This window comes from Macrobrachium nipponense, chromosome 9 (genome assembly GCF_015104395.2).
Source record: "Macrobrachium nipponense isolate FS-2020 chromosome 9, ASM1510439v2, whole genome shotgun sequence".
Lineage (NCBI taxonomy): Eukaryota > Metazoa > Arthropoda > Malacostraca > Decapoda > Palaemonidae > Macrobrachium > Macrobrachium nipponense.
In genome coordinates, this window is record NC_061110.1 from 14,350,293 (window position 1) to 14,364,503 (window position 14,211).

Here is a 14,211-nt window from a genome sequence, read left to right on the forward strand (position 1 = left end):
AGGCACAGAAACTTAAACATTTTCAGAAGATAAGGACCTTCATAATCTAATAAGATCGTTTGAAACATCCAAGAAGGTTTCTCCAGGGATTCCGAGTTGGAATCTGGATGTAGTGCTACAGTTACCTGAGGTCCAATAAGTTCGAACCGCCTCAGTCTGCCTCGTTTAGAGACCTCACGAAGAGACAATTGTTCGATACGTAATACAAACCCTCGGTCCTTTAACAATAGGAAGGTAACTAGCGGCAGCTGGGTGGGGACGGTCGTAAGCTTCGAAACAAGGGAGAACGGTGAGTTAACTGCTTGTCCGATCGTAGCGCGCGCCCGCGCGAACGAGAGGTGAAGAATCAACTTTTGCTTTCGGCCGCGTGGGTGTGAAGGACGTGTTCGTCATCGCTCTCTGCCCGCTTCATCGTTCGTATGCTTTGTTTATATTGTGTTTTCTACTAATGGTTTGTTTGACTTGAAATGAAACTGTAAGTACACTGTTTTCATTTTCATTACTTAATTATGAACCAACATGGAGCTATCGCCGTAGATGCGGCGATTTCCTCTCTTTTTCATGAATTGAACCCTTGAATTAGGTCTCCGGTGCTGACGCTCGAAGCCGAGTCATGTATTTTTTTGGGCGAAAGTGTGTAATTGAAAAATGTAAGTACTTTTTTTCATTATATTTTTGCCCTGTGCGTTCGTTACCGAGAGCGTGATTGCGCTCGGCACGAGCCTTTTATTTTGTATGATAAAATGCAATGAAAGTGGATTCGCAATGCATATTCTTTTCATTTTCATTTATTTATTTGCATAAATTAATTTGGATCAATTTTCGCTCTTACCGGGAATTGATCCTTACGATTATTTTCTGTGAAAGTGAAATCGCAAGTGCAGTATTCTGTTCATTTTCATATATATTTTATGATAGCATCATATTATTTTGGATCAAGTTTCCGTTCTTACCCGGGTAATTGATCTTTTCCCCTTTAAGTTCTAGAAGTGAATCGCAAGGGCAGTATTCTGTTTCATTTTCATATTACTTTTCACTGCTGGGTAGGGGAAGTGAAGGTCTGCCAGGAAGTCGTCGGAAAGCTCTCCCGCGACTCCCTTGGTATCCGATTCTTCGTCTTCCTTCCTGCCCCCCGCTCAGCTTCTTCGTTGTATTTTGTATTTGGGGTCTTCCTTGCTTCGTTCGGGGTGGGGCATGTCTCCCCCCGTGCGTGAGGGAACCCCTCTTACCCCTCTTACAATCTGTCTGTGCTACCGCAGGTGCTACATCCGTGGGAGACGACCTTGGGCAGGTATGGGCCACTGCGGCTGCAGGGCGTGCCTAGCATCCACGATCTGCTGCAGCGTCTAGCGAGGTCTGGGGCGGTGACCTTGGAGCGGTCTCCACTACAACTCCACGGCCGCTTATGCTGCTTCCCCCGCTGGTCTACACTCCCCATGCTGTGTCGGTGACGCCGTCTGCCGCTTCTAGGCGGTCGCCGCCGTGCCAAGGAGGGGTATGCCGCCGCCGCCTGTGTTTTCTTCGTGTTGCCTGCCCAGACTTCCGCTGTTCCAGCAGCTCGCCCCTGGACCGGCCGCCAGTACCCAGGTTCCCGCTGGCTGCCGATGATTCTACGAGGCGATGGCAATGGGCCTGCCCGTACCTGTCGCTGATATGGTTCCCGAACTACTGGTCTTGGCTGTCCCTTATGTGTTTACCGCTGCCGCTCCTGAGCTGGTTGCTGTTCCTGTCGCTTCTGGTTCCTCGCGCCTGTCCATGCTGGTTCTGCCATGGTGTGTCTTCCCCAGTCCCAGGTCCTTCCGGACAGGTGCAGTCGGGCCGGTGTTGCTTCGGCAATAAAGGCCCGACTCCGGGCCGGCCTGGATGGAGGACCTGACGACTGTCCTGCGTGAGCTGACGAAGAAGAGGAAGGTGTTATCTTCGTCTTCGGTCTGTTGGCTGCTGCTGCCTCTTCCCCTTCGACTTCTAAGGCCCAATAAGCCGGAAGAAGAAGAAGGCTGCCTCCCCCCTAAGAAGTCTCCTTCGGGAAATTCTAAGGCCCGTCCCACCCCGTGGACGGGGTCCTTCTGCTGGTCCTCCCTGCTCCTTCGGAGACGGGGCCCGTCTCCCCTTCGTAAGGAAGAAGAGATAGACGGGGACCAGGAGGAGTATCGGTTAGCTCTGGTACTTCCTCGCCTGGTGCTAGCGGCGATGCCGCTACGCCAGGTTCCGGCTCGGCTCTCGTTCGCGAGAGATCCCTTTTATTTTGTTCGGACGCTCCCTCGGAGACCGTGGCAGCCAAAGTTTCGGCGCCAGAGTTCGCTCGGCGCCAAGACCACGGCACGAAGCAGAAGGCTGGCGAGAACCGCTCAGGTGACTCTCGCCAGGCCAGCGGCCGCTCTCTCGCAGCGACCAGCTGGTAACCGGGGTTTTCCCCCTAAGAAGACTCCTTCGGGAACATCGAAGGGCTCGTCACACTCTGGTGGTGACGGGGAGGGGGGGTTCTTCTGCTGGTCCTCCTGTTCCTTCGGGAACGGGGCCCGTCTCCCCTCTGAGAAGAAGAAGAAGACGGGGACCTAAGGGTGCTGCTACTACCGCTGGTACACCCTCGCCTGGTCTTGGCAGCTCTGCTGCTAAGCCAGGTACCGGCTCGGTTTCTCGTCCGCGAGAAGTTCCGAGTGTACGGTCTCCTTCGGGTGACCGTGCAGCCAAAGTTAAGACGCCTGAGTTCGCCTCAGCGTCATGACCGAGGCACGGAGCAGAAGACTGTCGAGAGCCGCTGCTCAGGTGACTCTCGCCAGGCCAGCGGCCGCTCTCGAAGCGACCAGCCGGTACCTCGGGTGGACGTGACGGTCTCTGACCGGCCACGGGTTCAGGCTGGGAAGGAGAGGACCCCAGGTCCCCTCGACCGACGGTACCAGCCTCGGCTGGTACCAGCGGTTTGACGTGCCGCGAGGACGCTCACCGTCTCACCGCGAAAAGCGAGCTCTGCAGGTCACCTGACCGCCGCCCCCACAGGGACCGGGCGGATACGGTGACCAGCAGCAGCTCGTCTGACGCACGGGACCGGGTCGACGTGCTCAGTCGAGCCGCTCGCCACAGGTGAGCGGCACGGCCATGGCCTGCAGATCGATCCCCACCGCGGGTTGGTGATCGGCTGCAGCCCCCCACGTACGCTGGTCCTGCCAGCGAGCGGGTGGGGGGGGAGCGTCAGGTCTGTCTCACCATACCTTCAATTCTTCCTCGGGCTACACCGGGAAGAGCGAGGTAGCTAGGAGTGATCATGAGAGGTGCGCCGCTCACGATCCCGTCACGACGTCCGCACGTGCCACGTATGGTCTTAGGACAACCAGGACGTACGCGCAAGTGATTGGAGGCGACCGTCAGGGGGGGACGGGGGTAGCGTAGTTAGTCTCTCGATACCTTCAACTTCCTCGGCATACGCCAGGAAGGAAGCGAGGAGGTATATAGGAGTGATCGTGAGAGATAAGACGCCGTCACGATCCCGTCACGGACGGCCGCAAGTGACCAGGTATGGTCTTAGGACAGGCCAGGACGTACGAGCAAGTGATTGGAGGCAACCGTCAGGGATCTGTTTGCTGATCTTCTTGAACGGAGGAGGGTCTTGGGAGCTGCTCTTGTTGGAGGGACTGGACTGGTCCTACTCCTCAAGACGCTGTAACTTCCGAGATTCGGAGTAACTTTGCCCAGGTTATTGCACTGATTCGTCAGCACAACGACTGGGGGTAAGGATCGCCGCTCCCACCAGCAGAGCCCATGTCTCTGCTCGAGTCGTTTTGGGGCCCGAGAGGGAACCCAAACCGACGGTGGGTTTGCCGCGATCGGAGCTTGCCGATTCTGTCTTGAACCAGAGTCTCTCGTCTCGGACAAGAAGGCTCTCTCAGTTCTGGCCGGTCCGATCAAGCTACTTCCACCTCCTCTACTGCGTACAGCGCGTTTCTACGTGTCTTCGGACACCGTATTTAATACTCCTTCGGTCCTCCTGAGAGGTTTCGACCTCGACGAGGGACTGGAATGAGTCGGAGGACGGTATCGGCTCTCTCCTGTCAGGTGTCGATCAGCCCCACCCAGACGACGTTTCACTAGTGGCGGCAGACCCTTACCTACAGTGAGAGTTCGTAACCTCCTCTGGGGAAAACGTTTTCTCCTGACGATACGTTTTCCCAGACTCTGAGAGGCCATCGCCGCAAGGCGATGGCTGCTCCTACTCTTCTCCAACTGCTAGTTCCACTGGGAAGGCGGAGGCGAGTATCCAATTCCTCCCCCATTCCCTCTCTCCTTATGGCTACGAGGGAAAGGGGAGGGATCCTACAGAGATTTCTCTGTAGGATCCCACGTTGGGGGACTGCGCTACCGGGGGACCTTCGGGTCCTACCTGACGTAAGCCCCGGTCGTTGAGGAGGGATCCTGCCCCATTCTCGATTTCTACGGGAATCGAGAGGACCACCAGCCGATATCGTTTGATGAATTCGGTGGGGGTTTCGCAGACTGCTTAGAATTCTACGGAATTTCTAGCGCATTCAGAGTGTTAGAGTTTCTTACGATCTCCAAACACTTAGGCGAGACCACGGTCCAAAGTGAGCGAGACGAGAATCCCCGATATGTTACACGATAATCGGGAACCTCGCCTATGCTCAAATTCCTGGAATTTCTAGCATTAGGAAGAAGACTGCTGCTGAAAGAAGACTATCTCACAGTAGGCGACCAACCTGGAATAGAGAAGAACGGACGGGAATATCCAGTTTGGCTTGAACTATCGTCTTAGTATTCTGTTACCATTGAAGCTTTCCTTCGAGGAAGACTTCTTCACTCTCTTTGATAGAGACCGAAGGTGGTCGATCTCCAATCCTTCATTTTGTTTTCTTGAAGGAAAGAATTTAGGATGGAGATCGTTGTTCAGATCCTACAAATATACTACGTATATTAACCTCGCGACATGATTCTGCTAAGCAGTTGAATGGTCGAAGGGTAGGGGTAGGCGCATATCCTGGTTATTCTAACGGATTGCGACTTAGACGAAAAGTATTCTAATTGAACTGCAACTCGGGGTTGTTTGCCTGCAACCTCCCAGGAGTTTCCAGTTTCAATTTCATTTTATACTATGGTGTTGTCACAACAACACCATTTAAGCTTTTATATTTACCGAAATTCGCTTCGCATAAATATAATTTGCTCGAGCATATCTGCTCGGTGGTTATAGCCGAAACGCATTCCTTCGTGGAAAGGATACTTGGCAACTCAGGATGACGAGTCAGCGACAGCTACTGAGTATTGAATTGCCCGAGGCATTTCAGTACCAGCTTGCCGCTTCGAGATGGACGGTTGGTTATGTCTTTCTCACCTGCTTTGATTGAATACCAACCGTATCTACTGCTGACCAACAATCACCTGAACCATAAAGTCTCTGATATTAACGGGGATTCTCGCATACTGAATGACCAACTACTGCTGTGACGCTAGTAATTCATCGTCTTCGGTATTGCGAGAATTTAATTTTAAACAGAGATATATATTCGACTCTCATCTTTCTGTTTACCGCACGGTAACAGAATTCTGTAATAGTCTCTTGCTGCATCGTAACTCGATAATGCGAATGATTTTTGCGGAATCTGAGTTTGTCCTCAAAATATCTTGGTATTTCGGAGGGGTGTGCAATTGTCATTGTTCACCCCGGATTAGCAGATGTATTGAAAGACATCGCCTACTCCCACACCTGCCAGCTCTACTTCCAAACGTTCAGCCCATGAGAAGCAGTTATTTCAGGCGGCTCTCCCCTGTGTTTCATTACTGAAGAACGCCCGCTTTCACTGCACACCGGACAGCAATGAAATGGCGGTTAGCGTTTTCAGTCATTTGTAAGCACAGGTTAGAATCTTGAGATTCCTTCTCTCGATTCAGCTGGAAGACGTAGGTTGCATTCATTGCCTACCTTCGTCTTCAACGTCACATAGTGTTGTTTCTCCTTAAGCTAGATTCAACGTCTATGAGATTTTCTTGCCATCAGGGACCTCGGTCTTTTGAAGGCAATTGACTTTCGCCTTTTGAGCTTATGCATTAAGAGAATCATCGCCGCGCCGTCCGGCATCGGTGGACTAACAAATATTTTATTTGTTTGGTCTCTCAGCATAACTCTTTAAAGGGCGAAGGTCACGTGACTTACCCGGATGCTTGGACAACTTGCCTCTACTGATTCCGAACCAGTCAGTCGGCAGCTGTCAGAGCGACCCGAGTCAGTTACGAACTATGCGCGGACTTAGTTCGGTTGTTACAGAGCAATCATTACTTCGTCTTAATAGCTTGTCAGTATGAGTACTGTACATAACCAAAGTCGAGAAGAGGGATAGGTCATACGACTATTCCCTTCTTTTCGTCTTAGGTAACTGCATGACTTCTCTTGAGGAAGTCAAGCATAAAGGGATGGGGATTTGTGACGCTCGATTTCGTACCGATCTTCGTAGCGAAGACTCAGAACCTTTCGGTAACTGACGATTGGTTCGAGTCCTTCACAATACCCTCCCTAGTGGACTTCACCGCCTCCGATACGAAGGCCTATGCTGCTTTGAGTCCTAGTGAAAGCGTGGAACGGAGCTGGTATTGAAAGGAAAACTCGACCACCCAGCGGATGAGTGGGACGCCCACCCTCTTCAATCATTCTCTCGCGTTCCGCAAGAACTTCTCCGTGGCGCAGGTAATGAAGGCAGGCGCCTGGGTTCCAACCGGACCGCATGCACCCCCTTCTACCTTCGGGATATTGCCCACAGTTCCTTGGATCTTTTTCCCTGGGAACCGTGGTGGTTGCTCCAACACGTTGTTTAGTTAACCCAGACCCTCGCAGGCTGAACAGCATCGAGTCCGGGTGTGACCGTAAGAATGGATGAGGAATGAGAGTGTGACTGGCTCCTCTTCCCATCTTTTTCTTCCCTCTACCTCTGGGTAGAGGGACACGGTCGTCACCCTGCTGGGTAAGGACGAGATGCAGTGAGCTACTCAATAGAGCACCATCCTATCCCTTTCAGTAGGGATAGGAGTAAATATCCACCACTTCCTCCAACAAAGGGGGCAGGAAGTGGATGCCAATTTGAGACAAACCCATCATTTTATGATTGTCTCTTGCAAACAGGAACAAGTTCTTGCTTGCTGGTACGAAGAGATACGCTTGCCTCTCTCTTAGTACTTGGCCCAGAGGTCTGACCATTGATCCTGCGGTGCACACCCGATCAATCGGACAGAGGTTTGGATCCCTCCTTGCTCTTACGACCAGGGAGGCACTCCAGGGTTGGACGAACACCGTCTGTTCACCAAAAGACTAGATTCCTCCCACCAAGAAGTGAGTCTTCCTATTGTTAAAGGACGAGGGTTTGTATTACGTATCGGAACCAAATGACAATTTGTCGAAAATTGCATTTTTCTAACCTACTACACACCTTGAGGTCCTTTACATATAGTCCCACCTCATGCCACCCCTCACTCTGCAACTTTTGCATGGGCCGAAAGCAAAAGTGATTCTTCACCTCTCGGGCGCCGCGGGCGCGCGCACGAATCGGACAAGCAGTTAACTACCGTTCTCCCCTTGTTCGAAGCTTACGACCGTCCCAGCTGCCGCTAGTTACCTTCTTTCCTATTGTTAAAGGACCTCAGGTTTGTATAGTTAGGAAAAATGCAATTTTCGACAAATTGTCATTTTTTCTCATGGCATTGGCTTCCGCAAAGAGGGTTAGTGAACTCCATGCACTAGAAGGAAATGTGGGATTCAGAGGAGATGCAGCTATCTGTTCGTTCCTTCCTTCGTTCTTGGCCAAGAACGAGAACCCCTCAAATCCTTGGCCTAGGAGCTTTGCAGTACAAGGCTTGTCTGCATTAGTAGGCGAGGAAGCAGAGAGGTCGCGCTTTGCCCAGTACGAAGTTTAAAACTTTATCTACAGAGAAAAGAAAAAAACTTAAGGGCAATGATGTCAACCTTTGGTGCTCTGTAAGAGATCCAAGGAGGACTCTTTCGAAGAATTCGCTTTCTTTCTTTATCAGAAGCCTGGTGAAAGAAGGCGCATGCGATATGTGATGAAAGTCAATTCAAAGTTCTTAAGGTCAAAGCTCATGAGGTAAGAGCTATTTGCCACGTCATTGACTTTTAACAAAAACATATCCCTGAGTAATATTATGAAGGCAACATTCTGGCGTTGCAACTCAGTCTTTGCCAAACCACTATCTGAGAGACGTCAAAATTACGTATGAAAAGTGCTTCGGGTTAGGCCCGTACGTATCGGCGGATTCGGTGCTGGGGCAGGGAGCTGAGACATATCCTTTGTAGTATATTTTTCCCCTTGTTAGGTTGTAAGTTTTTGGTTGTTTGAAAGAACATGCGGGTAGGCATGTTTTTCATTTCGTAGTCTAACAATGATTAGATTGGTTAGGTGATCGGTTTATGTTTGAGCTCCTTGCAATGATAGTGGTTAGGTTCTGTCATATAAGTGGGCGAATCCCCGTTGACAGATCCTGCTCGGATTCTATCAAGTAAGCGGATAACCAAATCCCTTTGATAGACCCAAAGAGTCTGTCAGCTGTAGGTCACGCCCTCGCTGAAGCTCTTAAGGCAACGCAGACTCATAGACAGTAACTACGAAGTCTTCTGCCTAAACAGGTAAGAACCAAGGTTGTATTTACATCCTACAACTAGTGTGATTTCCCCTTTTTTCCATATTTATATTGCTGTCTCTTTCCCTCCACCAAGGGTGTCAATCAGCTAAGTATATATCTGACAGGAAAGTTCATGTACAAAAATGTTATTGTTAGTATACAATAAGGTTTTGTACATACTTACCTGGCAGATATATACGATTGATGGCCCGCCCAGCCTCCCCTCAGGAGACCGGTGGAAGGAAAATTCTGGCTGGAAAGGGAGATTGGTTCTTACAGCCGCCACCCAGCGGCGGGTAAGGTAGATCACCTGACCTACCTGTCGCGTGTGCCGCGAGTTTTGAATTCTGTCGTGACGTCAGAGACGTATAGCTAAGTATATATCTGCCAGGTAAGTATGTACAAAACCTTATTGTATACTAACAATAACATTTTTACATAAGTAACTTACCAAGTAATTACATAGCTAACAGTTTCTAGCAATGTAATTACTTGGTAATTGTATGTGACATTTGATTTTATCATAAAAGTGTCATATTTTTATTCATAATAGATAGAAAGATGGCCTAGTTGAATGCCTGTAGATTTAAAAAATAATTCTTAGTCATTTTCCCAGATGTTTTTTATTTTTCTGCCAGTGTGGTTACTATGTCATATAAGAGAAATCATCTTTTTGTCAACAGCTATGGAGACTAGTTACCACATTCCTCTTCTTTGGGACAATAGGTTTTAATTTTCTGTTCAACATGCTCTTCACTTATCGCTATTGCCGTATGTTGGAAGAGGGATCGTTTAGAGGCCGCACTGCTGATTTTGTGCTGATGATGGTAAGCTCTCTTTTTGTAGTATTAACAAGTATGCTGTAATTTTTTAATATTAATTTTATGAGACTATTATGGTCTCCAGTAACATCATGCAAATTTCATCCTTTGAGATTCTGAAATGATATCCAGAATTGAAAGTCATGTGAGTTTGTTTTTGCCTTTTTCTTTTGTAGACTAATTTTCAATATTTGTAAAGACATAAAAAGAATTTATGAATATTTACAAAAAGTTAGGAAAATTTTTTTTTCTTTGGTAACTTTTAAAAGATCATTCCCAGAAGATCAAAGAAAAAAGTCTGTAAAGCTCCAAGCTAAAACAGTGTTTACCACAGGCAATTTTGTATGGTAATAACATATCCAGAATAGCACAGCAAATAACAGTTCTAATACAATATAAATTAGTTTTTTTCTTTTAGTCGACCGCCTTGGCAAGTTTAAAAGCAGAGTTCTCACAGATATGGTCAGAAGATTTTGTTTGCATAAGAGAAACAAGATTAGTTTTGATCTAATAAATTGCAACTTAGTAAAATTTCATAGTTTGAAGGATAAAATGTAAAACTTTATTCTTGAAGACTAAAAATCTTGAAGATTCTTACAAAATCCCAAAAGCAATTTAGGTATGTTAAAGTCTTTAACAAGAGATGCTTTTCTAGTCTGTAGCAATCACTAGACTGTGTTAGAAAAGGGATTTGACGAAGGAAAAATCTATTTCTGGGTGATTGGCTCGTGTCGCCCTATGAAAGTAATCCTTATATCATCTTTCTAGGTTAAATATCCTAAAAAAAAATTACCAGAGAAAAAACAAAATTAAGAAAATGTCAGTAAGACTGACTCGCTCACTCTTAAAAAGAAGTGTCGGTATGATATAGGGGCGAGTGTGGAACACTACCACGAGACAAACACCAATTAGAACTTCCCTATCAGAATCCCCCTAAGAGGAGACCGATACCAACGGGCGATGCAGCCTCTACTACTACTACTAGAGACGCCACGGACAGCAGCGCCCCTAGCGGTCATCCTTAATTAAAACATAATACATCTTGTCCTCCTGCAAGGGGGGGAAAACAAACCATAAAAAGGGATGGGTTTCATAGGGCGACACGAGCCAATCACCCCAAGAAATAGATTTTTCCTTCGTCAAAATCCCTTTTCTGGGCTCAGCTCGTGTCGGCCTATGAAAGAGTACCAGAGAAACAGACAAGATGGAAAAGGGAAAACTGAAAAAACATATTAAAATGATGGATATAATATAAGTAAATCAAATACAGCATACAAAATTAAGTACTTAAACTAACTTATTACAGTAATCAATAACAGAATGTTAGTAAACTTAAAGTACTTAAATGGTAGTAACAAAAATCATAAATATGCATGTAAAATAAGGAAAGTTTGAATTTACTTAATAGAACATATAAGTACAACTATATACATACATGTGTCCTACCCTCCCTTTTAAGTTCATTAAAGGTTCTCAGCCACTAGTGGTTCAGATCCTAACATAATGATATCATGCTGAACATAGTGTGAATGTATTTGAATGGAATATTGTACAGCCTTTGTTTTGATATAGCCTACTAAATACCAGAGTAGTAGGTTCAGGTACTGCCCACTCAGTTTAAAATTTCATTTAATTTTTTTATAATTCTTTTCCAGGTTTTTGGTGGAACATGTATGTTAGGCTGTGCACTGTTTTGTTCCCTTTTGTTTCTTGGGCAAGCCTTCACCATTATGTTAGTTTACGTGTGGGCAAGACGAAATCCATTTGTCAGGATGGAATTTCTTTGGCTTACTGAATTTCCAGGTAGGTGTTGTACTTTATTAAGTATCATAGTACAGTGTTTTGTAAAAACATTATTATAAATCAACAATTCTTTGTAGTAGGCATCTTAAGATCATTAATAATTGAATTAAGATATAAGGTACTCCATCTGTTCATATAAGTATTAACATCAGTGCTGGTTAGAGTCACAAATTCTGAATACTCCATATAAGTTTTCACTTCTCCCTAAGGAATTTTATTTAAAAAAGTGGATTTTTGGTGTTGAAGCAAAAACATGCTTCTTCAGCCAAAAGAAAGTTCATACATTTTGACAAACCATACTTTTAACAAGTGCCCCTTCTTGCTGACATTAAGAATTGATTTTTATATAAGAAAAGCCAATATTATATATATAGAAGGTTCATGAAGGCTTCACCTTCTGAGGGATCCAACCCCTTGCGAGAAGTACAGATTTGTTTAAAAACTTCTGTAACCCCTTTTTTATTTTCTGATTAGGAAGAGTCTGTTTCTTGGGAAAGAGCATGTCTAAAGAATATAGTGGTATGATTCGCTGACACAATTGTGTACTTTTACTTGAGAGAAACCACAATCACTTACTTTTGATTCCTGAAAAATACAGATACCTCGACATACGAAAGGCTCAACTTAAGAAAAACTCGAGATATGAAAGCAAATACGAAGATTTTTTTGGCTCTACATACGAAAATAGTTCAAGTTATGAAAGGTTGTTGCTGTAAAGTCCCGAGATTCGCCCAGACCGCTGAAAACAATTTGAAAACTCGCGCACTGCCAACTGAGTAAACTCGCCACCATCCTCCCGCTCTCCCATTGGTTTCCTGATGCTAGTCACCCCATAAGATCCTGCTCTCCTAGTGGTCAGCATCTACCCCTTGTAGTCTATGTATTCTATTGGTAAAAGGATGCTGTAAATTGAAAAACTTATTCATGCAATACATTTAATAAAAAAAATATTAGGTAAAGATAGAATAAAGAATAGAAATGAATGGTTATTATACTGTTTGGTAGTTTCAGTAGTTGAACGTTCGGTACTCGTAAACGGAAGTTTGGAAGTTTTTTTTTTTTTTTTTTTTTTTTTTCATATTGTTTATTATAGTTAATGGTTAGTTAATATATTGAAATGAGTACATGCAATACATTGAATAAAAAAAAATAGTGAATTAGATATAAAATATAAAATAAATCAGACTGCCATCATCGAAGCCAACAAATACGTATTTTCTAGAATTCTTCTTCTGTCTTCTGTTTTAATGTTACGTATATGTTTCATTATAGCTGTCAGTAACTCGGTATCTCCATTAGGTAAAGATAGAATAAAGAATAGAAATGAATGGTTATTATGCTGTTTGGTAGTTCCATTAGTTGAAGAGAGATAATGAAAATTTATGGCTTACTGTGTGCTAGGAAAAGTGATTGCTTGGTGATCGTTCGGTACTCGTAAGTGCTGAATGTAAACAAAAGGTGTTTTTTTTTTGTTTTTTTTGTGTATTATAGTTAATGATTAATTAATAATTATTTGAAATGAGTACATACTGATTATTTATACATTTTATTGGCATATTCTAAGCTTTTAGCTTCTTAGGTTTAGATGTCAGAATCATAGACTAGGCTACAGTAGCAACTGCTAACATAGGCTAGGCTTATTGCTAAGGGACATAATATGCTAAATTCCTAATATATGATGTAAAAATGGGGTTGAACATTACATACCGTTGAATATTACTCAAGTATGTACAGTATTTTGCCTTTTTGGAGTCTTATTTCTTCCGTCGGATCGGCGTCGTAACCCTAGAACATGTGTTGTAAGCCTGGAAATATAATTTACTGGGGTGTTTTTGTAGGGCTTGGAACAGATTAGGCATTTTACATGTAAAATGTGGTTCAAGATATGAAAAGCTCATGATACGAAGGCCGCCTCAGAACGGATTGATTTTGTACGTCGAGGTACCACTGTAGGGCTGATGCCTTTGTATAATAAGGCGCCCTTGTGGAGGTTATTTAGACCTGCGATAATTTACGCTAAGGTCGGTTTGTTATGACTCTCCATTCTCATTGGAGTGTCTTGGATTTCGATGATAATTTCTAAGGCAGTATCTTCTTTGGGTATGAAGGCGGAGATGTTTCAAACTCATGATGATAATTTCTAAGTTCATTCAGTATCTTCTTTCTGGTGCGAGGTTCTATTGTTAAACACAGTGTACGAAAATATCTGTATTCTTGCTAAGTCTACATTGTGAAGATCAGATAAAAATGTACAGGTCTGCCAATGATGCTGGCTAATTCAAGTCTGACTACAATCTGGTTTACAAATCATAGAGTGAGCTGACAGTAGCTCGAACATATGAACATACACAGTTGACATAGATTACAAGTCATGTAGGCCGTCTGAGTTATAGGTCACTGTGGGTGTCTCAAGCAGGAAGCTTTGACAACCGTTTACAAAACAATAGATTTGATGACCACAGATGACGGCAAACCAGACACTAACTGATACAACACATCATCTTAGCCTACTTTATCTTATCTAGTCTGATCACATTCCTGTAAGCAAACTGGTTGACTTCTTGGGTCACTGGTTTTAATTAGTTTTAGTTTTTATATATGGAGTAACATTCCATATTTTTCTATTATGTAACACTTACACCACTGCGTAGCAGTATGTGTGAAAAAAAGGTAAATGTATAGGATTTTTAAGTTTGAAAACTTTATTTACTAGTCCTATTAATGAATGTGTGTGAATGATGGCCATGTTTGTTGTTATCACTGGAAGATGATAATATTGGGAAAGTAATCATCTTTTCCAAGAAGATTTCATTAAAGATCATGGTAGGTGTAGTATTTACTTTTTGAATTTAAGTTCTAATTTTCCTGCTTTCTTCCAATGCAATGTTTCTGAAAATCTCACCAAACTTCGTGGAGAATGAATATGGTGATATTGAACACTTGAGTTTTACTGTGT

At 44.6% G+C, this 14,211-nt stretch overlaps 1 protein-coding gene and 1 pseudogene across 2 annotated transcripts in view; one reads left to right on the forward strand and one right to left on the reverse strand.

Moving 5' to 3' along the window:
* LOC135217923 (derlin-2-like) overlaps positions 1 to 14,211 on the reverse strand; it is an 86,806-nt gene that overhangs the window by 7,754 nt on the left and 64,841 nt on the right. The window lies entirely within an intron of this gene.
* Positions 1 to 14,211, forward strand: part of LOC135218580 (derlin-2-like) — a 38,295-nt pseudogene that overhangs the window by 536 nt on the left and 23,548 nt on the right.